The sequence below is a fragment of the Heloderma suspectum genome, chromosome 1 (assembly GCF_057233095.1).
Source record: "Heloderma suspectum isolate Gila_16-S chromosome 1, 16-S_ref, whole genome shotgun sequence".
NCBI lineage: Eukaryota > Metazoa > Chordata > Lepidosauria > Squamata > Helodermatidae > Heloderma > Heloderma suspectum.
Window position 1 is genome coordinate 221,780,635 of NC_139458.1, and position 17,787 is coordinate 221,798,421.

The following is a 17,787-nucleotide window of genomic DNA, read 5'->3' on the forward strand; positions in this document are numbered from 1 at the left end:
GCAGCAAAGACAGGTCCCCAGCCAAAATGCTCAGAGCTCCAGCTGGCACTTTGGTTGGGGGCTGAATGACATCAGGGGGCACAGCCCCAGCCACCAATGTCCAGGGGCATGGCCATGGCTGCTGACCTTAGGGGTGAGGCCATGCCCCTTTACATCATTCAGCCCACAGAGGTCTGGGGAAGGGTTAGCTGGCCCCCACCCCAAACAGGTTCTCCACCCGATTCAGAGAATGGATTTTATTGTTTAAAAGGAGGGGAAGAATATACATTGCAACCCTTTAAAAATGAAAAAGTAGAGAGCCCATCTGAAGCATGGTGTGGTCCGATAAGACAGACTACTGAACCAGCACTGAATTCACCGCCTCATAGCTTGTCTAATGGGTTGTGAAGATGGCAGGGAAGCCGGGCTCAAGCAGTGGGAGAAAAAATGCAGTGAATCCTGATTTACACTTCTGCCAACATACAGCTTTAGTAGATGCTTCTGTCTCTTGCAGACTTCTCAAGAAAAGGCTGGTGTTATTGTCTTCCCTGCTCAGAGGATTGTTGATATTTTTCCCACCACCCTGAACATTGATACTTGGTTTCTTCCTGAGCCCAGTTTGTGCTTGTGTAACCCACAATATCTCTACATTAGATAGGAGAAATGGGTGGTTTCTGTCTTTTCTGACAGTGTGATTTGCAATAACAAAGAAAAGAAACAACAACAGAGATCAAATTTAAATGTATTTTGAAATAAAAGAAATGATTCTCATTGATACACAGAACAGTAATACACTGTCAAGTGATAGTAATTCTCTTGGTATTATTGACAGTGTGGTTGCTATTGCTCCATAGCAGCAAAGAAGTCACAGTTTCCTTCAGCTATTAACAGGGTGCACAGAAGAAAAAACAATGAGCTCACAGTCCTTTTATAGTTGTTGCAGTTTTCTTGTGCAGGAATCTAAATCTTCATTCTTAGTTGCTTGTGTCCTAAAAACAAGTAAAGCAGGCCTGTGAATAACAAAGAGTGTGTAGGCCTTCCCTCTGGAGCAGCTTTCTCTTCTTGAGCAAGGCTGGACTACTGGAATCTTCTCGTTACATACATAATTCAAATATATTTATTTAACAGTATGTCTTCTAATATAAGCAGATATATATTTTAGAATATTACAAATTTATCACTCTGCTGTTAAAGTCTATATTAATCCCACCAAAATAATGTTTAACCATTCTTCTAAAAATGCTGGGAGCAACAACTGAAGCATGGGTTACATTTGCTTCCAAATTTTTGCAAAGCACTTGTTTTTTTTTTTTTTTGCAAATCTGGCAGTTCTGTCCAAAGGCAGGGCACTGCTTGGATCTGTATTGCCTGGATTTTCCACAGCAGAATGATCATTTATGTAGTGTTTTGCAGATTTATTCCAACTGTTTTATGTACACTTCAAATTAGAATATTCCATCTGGTTTGGTCTTGCATGTCTTTTTGGCTTTGAGACTGGTCTGATCCAGAACACTGTTGGAGTGACAACAGGATTTGTTTTTGAGCCAATAGGAATCATTTTCCTAAGCCGCATAGTTGCATGGGTGGGGGTGGGTTTTGGCCCACTTGCAGCTGGGGGAGAAGGGATAAACCTCTCCTCCCTGCATACTGTGATCAAAAGCACAGTCCCTCCTGCACATGTAGTAACATTTAGAAGAAGAAAGACACAGAGTTGCTGCACGCTGCACACTCGGAAGGCTTTGCAGCAGCAAAGCAGACAGTGGCCCAGTTGGCATGTAACAACTTACTATGGGTTAAACAACCCATAGTTAGTTGGGGCCACACAGCAGCAAGCGAACATGCTGCCTCCTGCCTGCTCGCTACTTCTGCTTTACGTTCGCTTTTATCAACAACCCAGGAACAAACAACCCAGCCTTTTAAGGGACAAAGAATACAGAGTTTCAACCCATGGTTTGTCTTTGGGTTAAAACTCTGAGTTGTTTGCCCCTCAGCAACACAGAATTCTGGGTTCGTACATCACATCAAACCATCTTAGGTTGCTTTTGAAAGCTGGTGCAAAAGGGGCAGTTCGCTCGCTCGCTCGCTCCCTCCCTCCGCGGCAGCCCTGCCGATTCCGGGGTTAAAAAACCCGTGATTTGGTGTTATGTGCAAGGTGGGTCTGTAAGTAGAGAGCGGCCCAGCCAGGCTAGTTTCTGGGCATGAGGGAGGAAGTGAGGAGGGCGGCGGCAGCAAGCATTGGCGGCAGACTGGCGAGCAACAGCCACCGAGGAGCAAGCAGGCAGCAGTCCAGTGCAGCTCCCTCCCTCCCCCCTCTGACACCTGCCTTATGGCCTCGCAGCTTGTCAGATGCCGATTCCAACCATTTCCCACGCCTTGTGTGCTCTCATGAGAAACTTCTGTCTCAAAGTTTGCACTTGGTTTGGGGGTGCAATATTACTGGGATCTATAGTCGTGCTGTTCTTCACTCAGTTACAAACTGCATGCACCATCATAACATTATGTAACAAGGATAGAGCCATAGCTACTATCAGATTGTGGTGGATTTACATCTTACTCTGCCATAGCAACTGAAGATCCCATTTTTTCCTCTGCGCTTTCATAATTCTAGCCCAAATGACATTATAAACAAAGGGCATCTTGTCAAGGCTTCACCCAATGATGTTAGACTGTGCAAGATAAACTCTTGGCAATTTTGTATATGGCTGTCCTGTTGCGAGCTGAAACATGCTGCCTTTGTGTATGAGTGCAGCTGTTTTTCTGTGCTTCAGGGTCACAGGAAATGAAGCAGTTCAGCTGACTGCACAGGGGGGCAAAAACAAGCCTGTAAGACTATCTATTTTGAAGATAATGTTCTAAGCCAAGTGAATTTATGTTTACCCTGAACCATGGAATTATGAAGGATGAGAGGCCATCTATTCTTCCCTACTTCTAATGGATTAAATGTCCATTTTTCAAGGACTACTGATGAATCTAATACGTTTTGAAAAAATATCATGATGGGGTCTTCCAAACTTCCTTAGGGTTCTTGCTGTCTTGTTTTCTCATGGCACTCGGCTCATTCTTTGAAGCTCGCAGGTCTTCCAAATATAGAATTTGTTTTGTCTTTCCATTCACTGTGTTTCTTTAGGTACTTCTTTGTTATTGTTTCTCTTTCCCCTCCAGGTAGAGATTTTGGTGTGTCCCTGACACATACTGCCACCTCCATCAGAGGAGAGGCCTGAAGTTGAAGAGAACAAAGAGAACTGGGTTCCTGAACCACCACAGGAAGCAGTCAACAAAGCAACCCTGCTAGAGATTTCCACGAAGAAGGAGCAGCAGGAGACAGTGAGGCCCTGTTTTTCCTCATGAAGAGGGAGTTTTTCCTCCTCTTTTTAAGTTTCATTTCTGTTTACACGAGGATGCAAACTCAGTGGGCAGGGCCTCTCTACTAGGACTGTGCAGGGACCCCCTGATCCAACTCAGAAGCCGCTTCTCAGCTTTGGAGGTGGGCCTCATTTGGCTCGGGCTGATTCGGGGGGCCACCGACCCGACTCGGTCCTGAACAAGAAGCAGGATTTGGATGCTGAACCCTGCTTTGGGTCCCCCCTTGATGCCCCTGCTCAAGGCCCCAGTTCCTTACCTCACTGCCGCCTTCTCCTCCTCTGTCGCCGCCACCACTGCTGCTGCTTTCTCCTCGCCGCCACCTTCTCCGCCACTGCCTTCGCTGCCTGCTCCGCCACCTTCTCCACCTTCTCCTTGCCGCTGCCGTCTCCACCGCTGCTGCCAGGTCCCGAGGCCTGGATGCGTGCCAACTCTTACTGCAGGGAGTTGCCATTTTTAAAATGGCGACTCCCTGCAATAAGAGTCGGCACGCATCGAGGCCTCAGGACCTGACGGTGACGATGGCAGTGGCGTCGGAGGAGAAGGTGGCGGCGATGGCAGCATCGGAGAAGGCAGCGGGGGCGGAGAAGGCAGTGGTGATGGAGGTGGAGGCGGTGGAGGTGGGTGGCTCAGGTAAGGACCTGAAGGCACCGGCGTGGCTAGGCCAGGAGTGCCAAAGCTCCGAAGTGCACCGAGTGCTTCAGAGAGCCCCCGACCCGCTCCTGGTCTCTTCGTGCCCCCTCCGCTTCACCTCGGAGGGGGCTCAAAGTGACCCGAAGCAGCCTGCTTTGACTTGGGGTTCAGGCCTCGGGCTGAAGCAGTGCACAGCCCTACTCTCTACTTTTATGTTTTGTACAATACCTAATTTTTAGGTGATTCACAAATAATAAATCTCTCTTAGGAGCCCTTGGGAACTGCATTATTAAGAGCTCAATATTTTCTTTTCTTTTCTTTTGGTAGCGGAGCCTACTTTGCATTTATTTTCTACTTACAATATGTACCTGCTGTTATATACTGTTTTCATCAGTACTATCCAGAAATATGCGAATAGATAGAGGCTTCCGATGGTGTGTTGCTATGTTTTGCTATGCAAGAGGTGAGCCTCCTTAAGAAGGCATGATGATTCCTTTGCGGTACAGCTGTTGTTCACCCAGAAGCAAGATCTGCTCTTTCACGTGGAGAAAGTAACAGGAAAGGAAAGGAAGTAACTAAAATGTCCACCACGGTGACACACCAGCCCCGCCTTGGTACTGCATCTGAGGAGATGTTCTGTTACTCTCATTTATGATTTAAAGTGGTTCACTGTAATGAACTTTGATAACCCTGTCATCTAGTAAGAACTCAGTTAAAGTATCTGTATTTCCTCAGCCGTGGGCGTTGAACTCTTAGGTTAGAGGTGCCAAAATAGTGATACATCAGACTCAAAGGTTTACTTACAAGGAGACTTTATTGGGTAACTTACAGCACACAGGCATACCCAATGGTTGGATCAGACAGCTTCTCTGAACCCCAAGCCATTGGGTCCAATGGGTCTTATACTCTACAGGTTAGCAATAGGCAGCATAACAGCAGCAAGCGCCCCTAGCATTCATTCTCAGCTTAAACTAACAGCGCTTGGTTCTCAAGCACAGCCACCTGCAGCTCAGCATAAACACATAGCTTCACTTCTCAGGCACAGCCTGTTAAGGCTCTCTCCTCATTAGCAAGGAATGTTCTGAGAAGGCTGTTATCGGCCCTTTGACTCATCTGCACATACTCAGAGGCTTACTAGCATGGGAATTGCACCAATAATGAGCTTAAGCAAGCATTATGGATCTCTAGGCCCCTCTCACACTATAAATGACTTGGCTACGCTCCTGGGGCCAATACAGTATCCCAGGGAGGCTGGTGTGAATGCTATATTCCAGAATATTTCCTTGTTGAATAAAGATAGCAGCATCTGGGGAAAGTGCTGGCAAGGCTAGGAGGCAAGGAAAGGCATCCACAAAAATACCCACTTAACATATCTTGGGACTGAACCAAATTAGTTCCAGGACTGGACCCTGGGTTTGGTGTAGACTACTGATGGAACGCTGCCATGTTTTACCATAACTCTGAGCTAGTCGCAGCTTCTAGAAAGTGTAGGTTCAGTCAAGGCTATATTAAGCCACAAATCCATGATTTTAAAAATTAAAATGCAACTAACAGGTAAACCAGCCCAAAGTCACTGCAGGAATCTGGGAGAATCTCGATAGAAAACACATTAATAACTGAGTGAGAGTAAATCAAAGAGTTCTGAGTGTTCACTGTACATTTTTAGCATTTGACATTTATTTTCAAGTCATAGTGTATGACTTCCTGAACCTATTTATACAAAATATTTGCATAATGAATTAAATGGCATACTTCTTTCTGAAGAAGAAAAGGGTGAAATGTCCAGTCAACATAGCATGCTGCCTTCTTTTCTTTTAAAATTCCTAATATAGTTTTCTTGCGTGACATGTATAGTAAGCTGTAGCCAGCATAGCCAATGGTGAGGGATTATGAGAGTTGTAGGCCAAAACATTTGGAGGGCCACAAGTTTAAACAAATTAGCCCATGTAAGCAAATATAAGCTGTGCTTTACACACTTTCTAAGAGCATATCTAAAGGTAAAGGTGTCCCCAACCAGTCGTGTCCGACTCTAGGGTGCGGTGCTCATCCCCGTTTCTAAGCCGAAGAGCCAGCGCTGTCCGAAGACGCTTCCGTGGTCATGTGGCCGGCATGACTGAACACCGAGGTGCACGGAACGCTGTTACCTTTCCCGCCGAGGCGGTACCTATTTATCTACTTGCAATTTCTTGCTTTCGAACTGCTAGGTTGAGCATCTCTACACCAGCCTAAAATCCTGCATTTAAAACAGGGCTTTCTGCTTCCATTTTAAATGCAGGATCATGACGGACTCCCTTTACACGCACTTCTTCTCCTCTTTCCCCCCTCCTTTTCCCCCTTATCTGAGTCTTCCATATGTTTCATTGGTCTAGCTCCTCTTATTGTGTGTTTTCCTCTTTTCACAGGGAACTCAGGCACTGTAATTTGATAGCTCATTATCTCTGATCTTTTAAAAATGGAATAAAGGTCATGGAAGGAGCAATCCTATGGATGCTAGACAGCAGCTAGATGGCCATAGGATATCTGGTTTTCTGGGAACTGACCTGGGAGCCTGTGCTCCGAGGTCGATTCCGGGAGAACTGACCTCCCCCCACTTCCATGCTGCCTCAGAGGCAGCACGGGACACCCCGTCCTCCATGCTCGCAAGAGGATAGCGAAGCAGCCGAAAATGGGCGTGCCGGGGGGCGTTCCAAGGTGGGGAGGGCGGAAATGCCTTTATGACACATCCTACATGTTGTACAACAGCCTCCTCCCCTGCTCAGGCTAGACCGCCGCAATCAGCTGTCTAGCCGAAAATGCAGGGCAGGAGAAGCACAGAGGGAATGATCCCCTCCATGCTTCTCCTGCCCTAAAATGGATAGGTGGTCGCCTCCGAGTTCAGAGGCGGCTGCCTATCTGAACAGGATTGCACCCTTAGTGTAGAAGATGCCCTGGAGGTTGATGGCATCATCTAAAGGACCCACAAACTTCCAGAAGTAACCAATCTCAATAGCAGGATAAAAGCTCTGTGTGAAGAAGCCCTAGATTCGGATATCATGCCAAACCATTGTCAAAGAAGGTTAAAATGATGGTTTGATATGATGTCTGAATTGATACCATGGCTTGTGATCAGCCAGCAAACAAGAGTTAGAATCTATAGTCTGAGGTAGATTTGCAAACCATGTTTTGTGTTAAGTTTGAGCCCTGTGCAGCTGTTTTCTTGCAACACACTGGGGAAGGGATGTGGACCTGAAGCTTTGTTCCCAATGTCTCCCACCCCTCCACTGCTGGTAGAGACGCTTGTGCATTTAGCTGGACAGACTTACAAACCTGCCCACAGAAGAGAATCCTGATAATATGGGGTTTCTGAATGCAAGGAGTTTTGTAAACACATTTAATTAACCCCCTTTCAGATACTTGTACTAAATGTGCAAAGATCTCTAATAGCAGGGATATTGGGGGCAGGGCTTGCATGGATGCCTCCACACCCTTCCTAGTTTTAGCCTTCACATGTTTCAAGTAAACGCCTGCATAAGGCTATAGTTGTGCATGATGTCTACATTGAGAAACCTTGGTTACAGTGATTACTCTGCTTTCAGAGACCCTTGTACCACAGAAACGGCTGAGCAAATGGAAAATGAAAACATACAAAGCTATTCCAGACCATGGTTTCCCTGTATGTTTGGAAACCTCACATAGTTAAACCTTACCTGGCAGCACCATTCACATGATGAATGGGCAAACTTGAATGCAACAAGCTAATATTATCCATATGATGACAGTCATGGTACATTGCAGATATTATTGTGATACTCCTGGTTCTTTTGGCAGGAACTTAAAGGCATAGTCATAACGTTAGGCCGTACTGCTTTGCTAGCCTGCATGTTTCAATATAGTTCCATGGCTAAAGTTAAACTCCATTTGTCTGGCTTCTTTAGATAGGATCCCTTTGTCTAAAAAAATACAGTGGCCTCCAAACTAAATTGCTCTTGGCTTCAAATATCTGGAATTGAAAACAAGTACTGTACAAAAATAAAATAATGGAATTTCACAAGAGGTCAAAGCTACAGGGTAGAAATGCAACCTCATGTAAACTAAGCACTAAGCAACCTTGTGTAAAGTAAGGACTGCACTTTCAATGGGATGTACAGACAAATCATATGAATGGTTACTTGGAAGTAATTCCCATGGATTTCAATGGGTCTTACTGCCAAATAAGTGTGCATAGGACTGCAGAATTAGACTGCAGTCATAAGCACCCTTACTAGGGAATATGTTCTGTTGAGTTCAGTGGAATAAACATGGCTATGATCAGGCTGCATCTTCCTAGCTAATGTGCTTAGCATTGGCAGGTCTACCACCAGCTTTTGGGGAGCTTTGGGCAACTTGGCCCAGGAAGGCCCCTTAACTGTCAGAGAAGGGATATGTTAACTAAGAGAATGTCCTAGAGTACCCTCCACCGCAACAAGTGAAAGTTGAGATGCACTTTCATCTTGCACAGGACTCAGTAAGGGCGCAATCCTATGGGGATAGGCGGCTGCCTCTGAACTCAGAGGCAACTGCCTACCCAATACAGGGCAGGAGAAGCACGGAGGGGATCGTCTCCTCTGCACTTCTCCTGCCCTGCATTCACGGCTAGACAGCCGGTTTTGGGAAGTCGGGAAGTTGGAGTGGGGGTGGCGGCGGCCGGACAACACATAGGGTGTGTCGTACCAGCATTTTCGCTCTCCCCGCCCCAGCCTGCCCCTGGGAACACCCTTTTTACGTCGCTTCGTGCAGCTCTTATGAGCGCAGAGCGTGGGGTCATTCTGTGCTGCCTGCGAGGCAGCACGGGAGGGCGGAAAGTCGGTTCTCAGGGAACCAACATATCCTGTAGCTGTCTAGCCGCTGACTAGCAGCCATAGGATTGTTCCCTTAGGTGTGTTCTTAACTGAGATTTCACCCCAGAGTCCCTTGCGCCATCACTGTCAGGGTTAGATTGGAGCCCATAGATCCCCAAAGCAGTTCTGTTCTGAGGAAGAGATAGAAACCGTGGGAGAGGAACCCGTGCGCTGTTCAGAGGCGCCACCGGAGGGAGAGCCCCTCCCTGAGAGTGGTAGCGACCCTGGCAGGCAAGGGGAGGGACAACTGGAGCTTTGGGATGCTAGGCGCCGGCACAGGGATAACCAGGAGATGGAGGGCACTGAGAGGAGGCGCTCAGCCCGCTTGGCACGACGTCAACAGCTGCGCCCCGATGCCCCATGGGAAAGGGGTGGACTTTCGCCTCCTAGCCCTTAAGTTCAGAGGCTTCCCGTCTTTACCCTCCAAACGGAGATCAACTGATTCACTAAGGCTAAGAACCCCTAGTAGGCAGCTCTCTTAAGTTTCCCTCATTAGGCTCATGCAATTAGCATCTGTAAGCGTCATTAGGTTGAATGGAAATAAAGCCTTAGAAAAGAGCCCTATCATCTGCGTGTTGATTCTGGCTACTTGAGGATTTCAGAAGGCAGCAAGGGCACTCCTGACAATCACAAGCAATTCTGGAGCAGAGGTGAGTGACTTGTGGCCCTTCAGATGTCATTGGGATGCAACAGCATAGCCAATGGCGAGGGATTATGGGAACTGAAGTCCCAACTGGAAGGCCACAAGTTGCCCACGCCTGTTCTACAGCATGATCTCACCTGGCATGGGAACCAGTAATGCCAAGCCATCTTTGTCCCACATCAAATAAGAGCCAAGATGGCAACACAGGCCCTTGGTAGGTGGGCTCTTCATTTCAACAGGTATTAGTGTGATTAATTTTCTCTGAATTAGAATGTGTTTGGTTGGTGTTCTCTAACCAAAGATCCAATCCAAAGTGACCACCAAAAAATCAAGATGATGATGACGATTGCATATAGACATGGTCTTTTAATAGACATACCAGCTTTTTCAGGCATTCCCCCATCATGTGATTGTAACTACATGGGGGTGTGTGCAGGGCTCCCTTCATTGCCTCTGCCCTTTCTGTTACATCCCCATCACCCCGCCCCTTTCCACCCTCACACTGAGGGAAAAGGTCTGCAATGGGAAACGAGCTCCACACTTGTATGCTCCGTGCACGACGTAGATCTTTGCACAGGGCCGGTGCAATGGAGGGGTTGGAGCCAGGACTGTGATTGTGTGATGGGGGGGAACCCCTGAAAGGGGCTACAATTTCCCCTGCAGAATAGAAGTCAAGAGAAACTAGATCTGCTAGTTTCTAGTAGAAGCTGACTGTGCACAATACTCATTAGTTGGCCCTTTTGACATCATGAAGCCTCCTTCCATACCCCTTCCTAGAGCAATTTTTTCTTCCCCCCCCCCCCCCGCATAAAAATACACTGAACACACATTTAATTGGCTAAAACATGGAAGTCACTTGAAAACAATTCTAAAAGGCAGACAGCCTGCCTGAAGTATGGAATATGAGTGAAGAGGAAATCCACATTGTGTTCAGAGGCAAGTACCTATGTTATTTGAGAAATGAGGGGTGGGGGAATTGAGCTTACCCTGCCACAGAAAAGTAACACACTGAGCCCTGTTTATATGCATCTTTAATATTCTCTTTCTAGCTTATTTAGGCACTCTTTTTTTTTCTTGTTGTTGTTGTTCAGTCGTTCAGTCGTGTCCGACTCTTCGTGACCCCATGGACCATAGCACGCCAGGCCTTCCTGTCCTGCGCTCTTTCCCGGAGCGTGCTCAAGTTCATATTCATTGCATCCGTGATGCTATCTAGCCATCTCATCCTCTGCCGTCCCCTTCTCCTTTTGCCTTCAGTCTTTCCCAGCATCAGGGTCTTTTCCAGGGAGTTTTCTCTTCGCATTAGGTGGCCAAAATATTTGAGCTTCAGCTTCATTATCTGTCCTTCCAATGAGCACTCAGGGTTGATTTCCTTTAGGATGGACTGATTCGACCTCCTTGCAGTCCAGGGGACTCGTAAGAGTCTTCTCCAGCACCACAGTTCGAAAGCATCAATTCTTCGGCGCTCAGCCTTCCTTATAGTCCAGCTCTCACAGCCATACATTACTACTGGGAAAACCATAGCTTTGATTAGATGGACCTTTGTCGGCAAGGTGATGTCTCTGCTTCTTACTATGCTGTCTAGGTTGGCCATAGCTTTCCTCCCAAGGAGCAAGCGTCTTTTAATTTCATGGCTACAGTCACCGTCTGCGGTGATCTTGGAGCCCAAGAAAGTAAAATCTGTCACTGCTTCCATTTCTGCCCCTTCTATATGCCAGGAAGTGATGGGGCCAGATGCCATGATCTTAGTTTTTTTAATGTTGAGTTTCAAACCAGCTTTTGCACTCTCCTCTTTCACCCTCAACAAGAGGCTCTTTAGATCCTCTTCGCTTTCTGCCATTAGGGTGGTATCGTCTGCATATCGGAGGTTGTTGATAATTCTTCCAGCAATCTTAATTCCGACCTCTGATTCATCCAACCCGGCATTTCTCATGATGTACTCTGCATATAAGTTAAATAAGCAGGGCGACAATATGCAGCCTTGTCGTACTCCTTTCCCAATTTTGAACCAATCGGTTGTTCCATGTCTGGTTCTTACTGTTGCTTCTTGTCCCTCGTACAGGTTTCTCAGGAGACAGGTAAGGTGGTCTGGTACTCCCATCACTTTCAGAATTTGCCACAGTTTGTTGTGATCCACACAATCAAAGGCTTTAGCGTAGTCAATGAAGCAGAAATAGACGTTTTTCTGGAATTCTCTTGCTTTCTCCATGATGCAGCGAATGTTGGCGATTTGATCTCTAGTTCCTCTGCCTCTTCTAAACCCAGCTTGTACTTCCGGTAGTGGGGTGATAATTCCTGTATGAACTTCAGACACTGGAATACCTGATCTTATTACAGATACTGAGCCAATCGCTCTGCAGTTTCTTTTTAGCACATTCAACAAGTGCTTTGCTCTTGCCATTTTTTACTCTGTCAGGAGAATCACAAACAATGTTTGATGCACACAAAACAACAGCAGCTGTCTTTAAAATCCTAGTGTCCTATTTGGAGGATGAGTATCACACTTGGAAATTTGTTTCATATTTTGTTAGGGGAATTAGTCTCACTTACTGCACATGTGGTGAAACGTAACCATTGTATGTAAGGTAGACTTCTCAGGACTCCATAGCAGCTACCACAAGGTTGCATTAGGAGTACCACAGAAGTCCGTCTGGACTTATTCCAGAAGAGTCATCTTCATCTGCAGCAAGGAGAGCATGAGGAGGCCAGCAGCAGTGCGGAGACTGTCTTTAGCGATGGCTGTAACATCTTGCCCCTCCAGGAGCCATATAGCTTCTATCTCAGGCCTAAAGTTGGAAAGATCAAGCAGCTACAGAGAGGAGGTGGCCAGGAACAGCGGCCTGGAAGGCATGGGCCAGCGAAGTGCAGCCTAGTTTTTCTGGGGGCTGGGTATTTGTTTCAGGCCCACCAAGGCTCAGTGCTCTCTCTCCTACTTAGTAGAGCCAAACAAGCCCCATAGTTCTCTGGGGCACTTTGCATGATGAAACAAGTGGGATGTCAGCTAGAGCAACATTGGCTTAAAACTTGGGGTGGTTTTGACCAAACACAGGCTAAAACCCAGTTTAGGGCCTGTTTCATGGCAGTGATTCCAACAAAGAAATATTGCTTCTCCATCTCCACTGCATGCTCACGGGCTCAGTCAGCAATGCTTTTTGGGCAGATGGAAGCCATTTACATTGGGTCCACAAGATGGTAATGAGGATTAGTCAATAGTCTGCTGTGACCAATTTGCAAGGCACTTTGCAGATACAATCACTCACCTCACTTCTGACCTGGTTATGCAGATTCAGTTTTTGTAGCTTTGGTACTTCTTGTCCGGTTGCTATGGATGCTTTTCAGTTTGTGGAGCCCAAGAATGTGAGCAGGATTCTTGGGAAAGTGAGACCTATCACGTGCATGCTATCCTGCCTCCGTGAGCTGGGACCATGCATGATGTGTATTCTTATGTCTACCTAGCAAAACAAGGCGAGGGATAGGGTGACCAGATGGAAAACAGGACAGGGCTTCTGCGTCTTTAATAGTTGTGCAGAAGAGGGAATTTCAGCAGGTGTAGCTTGTCACACAGGCTACACCTGCTGAAAATGCCTCTTTTAAGCAACTATTAAAGGTGCAGAAATTCTGTCCTTTTTCCATCCAGCACCCTGAGGAGCTGAAAGGATAATGATTGCAGATTAATAGGCCTATGTACAGTGGACTACAGATGTGTACACAGAACTTATACATTAGGCCCAATGTGCAGAAGTAAAGCAGAAGATACATTCCTGCTCCTCGTACAGCATATTGTTCCAAAAGAGCTGCGCTGATGTATGAACAGGGAAAAAGTTCCTCTGGCACCTTAAAGACTTATTACAGCATGAACTTTCATAAGCGTGAAGCAGACAGAAAACAGTATCTTGCTTACAAAACCTAAGCCACAATAAGCTAATTAGTGTTTATGGTGCCTTGGGGCTTTCATGATTTTAATATCTTATATTTTTACAAGTTTATTACCTGCTCAAAGCATTAGACAAAAATATTTAAGTAATTACTTTTCAAAGGGTTTTCTTTTAAAACCCAAGTATATGGAAGAGCTTAATTGTGTTTGCTTGTGGCAAGGAAATTTGAAAGTGTAGCCACTTCAGGAGTATAAGATTAAGAAGTGTACTGTTTCAGCCCCAGAGCAGATGACTGCTAAAGCTCTAGTAAAAAAGAATTAAAACCCAATTAATGTTGGATTTCATAGCATTATCCTTTCTTTGCAAGGGCAATCCCTTCTAGTACGAACATGACATCTCTGACAGATTCCTAATGAGATCTTAACAGCATACCTTAGCCTTTAGAGCCATAGAAAGACTTGCCTAATGAATCCTGTAAAATCATAGTGTGTGTTTTGCTTTTATCCAGAGTTCCTATTTTTATTTATTTCAAACTTGAAAGATCCAGTTTTCAGTTTCACAATATAGTCTCTCAACAGAAACCATCCTTTCTTTCTTTCTTTTTCTTTCTTTCTTTCTTTCAACTTTAAGTACCTTTCAGTGTCTGTCACCGTAGAAATGGAAAACAGAAAAACACAATCATGATTCATACTGTAAGTCTACAAAAACCAGCTATTCCATTCACAGTTTCTGTAGAAGAGTACAGAGACTCCAAATAAATGGTTACATAGTTACATAGTGAAATCTTCCACTGCCCGCCCTACTTCAGTGCCTAGTTAAGAAGAGAAGACTTGATATCCAAAAAAGCAAATGCTTCATAATATACACTTGTTTCTCTTTAAAGCTATGAAATGAAGCACAGTCCCCTGTAGCAGCCTACCCAGAACAGAAGGGAACTCCATGGAGCAAGGCAGGCTATGGCTGCAGAACTATGCACTTTCCTTCAGAGAACCTCTCCTATAATCATATGTATTCCAAGTAAACATACATGGACAGGATCCGGCTCCATAAGACACAAGTGATGCTTTATTTAATTATTTATTACATTTGTATACTGCCCAATAGCTGAAGCTCTCTGGCCAGTTCACAACAATTAAAACTACAAAAGACATAATAAAATACAATATAAAATGTAAAAAAAAAAACAACAGTATAGAAGTACAAACTAAATCATCAGGAAACATTTGCACTGACAATTTAGGAAGACATATCAAGAAGTTACAACATAATTTCAGGACCTGCAACAAGCAACTTGATTCATATTGAAATAATTTGTTTTAGAGTAAAGTGCATTTATTCCTTCACTGAAGTACATGGTAGTTTAATATATTTTGCTCTGACTCAGGGGATGACCAGATGGTTTATGTTACCTACAGAGATCATCTCCAGAATGGGGTGGGGAATTGCCATTCGTCACTCATGAAGTGGAGCACATGATAGTTAAATGATAGTTAAATCGCTCTGGGTTTCCTCATGAGCATACATTAGGCTGGCAATTTCTAGTAAATATTGATTGGCTTTTGGAGAGCAGCAGAATATTGATGGAGTGCTACTTCATTAATTGGCTATGCTGGAATCACGCTTTTGCATCAGATTTAAACGCTATGAGCATTTCTACACGAGGCTTTTATTGCACCCTAGTGATTGGTCCTACGTGGGAGTTTGTGGGTCCTTTACATGATGTCATCAACCTCCAGGGCATCTTCTGCACTTTCTGACCTTTATCCTACTTTTTAAAAGATTGGAGATAACTGGATAAGGAATTGGCTATGTGTAATTGTGCAGTTCCACTATAACCACAACACCATCTAGTGGCTGTAAAGTGAAACATATAGAACTTGCCAAGAAAGGAATTCTCTGATTCAAACCACATATCTGCCCATGTAAAAGAGATGGTCTTAATCCTGCAAAGAATCCAGAAGCAGAAGCTCCATTAAGGATTTGGGATTTTAGCCTCGTGTGGTGAAGTTCTTTATTACTTTGTTCCTGTCTGATTCAGGATACTTCCAAATCACAACAAATAAAACAAATAGACAATGTAATTCACTCCTAATTACACAATACGCAGTCTCCCGGCAATGAATCACCTTCATCAGAAGATATAACTATGCTGGGGAAATGTCACCCTTTTCTCCTTAATTAGAGCACCCACTACGGATGGAAGAATTCAAATGGCTACTCCTTTGCCTGTAAATGCTGCTCCATGAGAAAGGAGAACCTGGGTTTTTTCACATTAAAAGCAGTATATGCACATCATTGCACACTATATACCTTAGGATGCAATCCGATGTATGTTTAGACAGAAAAAAAAGTCCGGCAATGCCTAGCATCCTCCAGCCAGTACAGCTGGCTGGGGCATGCTGGGAGTTGCAAATGTGCATAAGATTGTGCCCTTAATCTTTAAAAAGTGAAATTAACAATATCCCTTGTCCCTTTATCCCTGCAGGAAGTCCAGCTACAGTTTCCAGGTCAGAAAATGATGTACACTTAACACACTTCATATCAGTTTCCCCTTTTTCCCCTGGAAACCATAAATTGCTGGTTTCAATTGTACGAATTCCAAAATAAAGGGATGGTGCTGTAGAACATGTAATGGCATAGGAGTGGCCAGGTAATGGAGAGAGGAATGATTACAGGACATTGTTAAGCCAATCATAAGCACCACTTCCAGGCCAGGGGAGATAGTGCCACATTACAGCTGCTAGTAACCTCAAGCCTGGATTACTGCAATGCGCTCTATGTGGGGCTGCCATTAAGGCTGCTCTGGAAGCTGGAGCTAGTGCAGAATGCAGCAGCTCGGCTGTTGTCAGGAGCTGCCCCTTTCCATCATGTAACTCCTTTGCTGAGGGAACTGCACACACACACACACACACACGAGTCTAAGTGCACGTCTAATGTGTGTGGGTGTGTGGGGTGTGTGTGCGCACATGCAGTGTGCTTGCGGGTGTGCACAGATTACATACATACATACATAAGAAGAGTGCACTGACACCCCCACACACACACTTCAACTCAGACCCTGAATCAACATTTAGGAAAACATCCTGCTTCTGCTCGGGCTAATTTGTAGTCGGACCATTTCAGCTCAGCACCAAACCTGAGTCAATGTTTGGAAAAATTAGTCTTTATGCTTCCTGTTGACTACCATGGGAAATTAGGAAAAAAACCTGTAACTTTTTTCTCTTGGTCAGAACTGGATGATAATTTCAGGCACAGTAGCCCCCTAGAAGGGGATTACACCTGCCCAATGTCAGAAAAATAGATGCAGGATTTATATTTTCATTTTCTTTTAAAGGGAACTGCCAATAACATTTTAATTCCTTGGAAAAATCGGATACACATTTCAGGATTCATTGCCCCATCAGAGGAGATCATGTCTGCCAAATTTCAGAATGCTAGCCACAAGGGTTTTTGTGCAAGGGTGGCCTTGACATTTTGAGGTCTCCAAAAGAGGACATACTTATCTCCCTATGTTCCTTTTGGACCATTGTTCTGAACATTACAGACAGCCTAGAGTTGTCCCTAAGTAAGAAACCAGCAAAGTTTCAGAAGGATAGGTGCAGCAGTTCATGTGGAAGGGGAGTTCTCCAATTTAGGGGAGGGAGTGATTTGCTTTCCCTTCCATTCACCCCTTCCCCAATAGTTTTTGGGTAAATGTGTATGAAAATGCACAGGTCATTAGAGGTGTCCCCCAGGCAAGAAACCTGCAAAGTTTCTGAAGGATATACAGTACATGCATGCAAATTTAGAATGACTAGAATTTATTTACATTTCACCAATGTTAGCAGCAGGGGAACATGGGTGGGAAGGTGCTATTGCACTCATGTCCTGCTTGTGGGTTTCCTATGGGCATCTGGTTGGCCACTGTGTGAACCGAATGCTGGACTAGATGGACCTTGGTCTGATGCAGCACAGCTCTTCTTATGTTCTTAAATAGAGAGTGCCTCTGAGTGTGTGCAGAATGTTTTTCTTTCACCATTGAGCACTTGTACATTCTCCCCTACCATTTCTATTCCCCTCCATACAACCATCTTTCCTCATCCTACCATCCTCCAGCAACTCTTCATCAAAACAGATGTCTTGTTTTGTGCAACTCCTCTCTACCTCCTCCTTGTTATGCACAAGCTCTCATTGTATCTTCCTCCCCATAACTTCATTTGTGCCAAGACTTCACCAGAATTCAGCCAATGAGTCTGTTTTCAAAACTAGGGCTAAGTTATGGAGAAACTCTGAGCATGTACTAAGTGCCTTTCCCTCACCACTGAAGCTAGAGTTCATGCAACCTCCCCCCTGCAAACCCCCCAACCCACAAATGACAAAACATGCATAGGACTGAGCTGAAAGGGTAGGCAATTCATTAGATGGAACTGGGTAGGCACTTTATTAAGCTTGCAGTACCATGTTC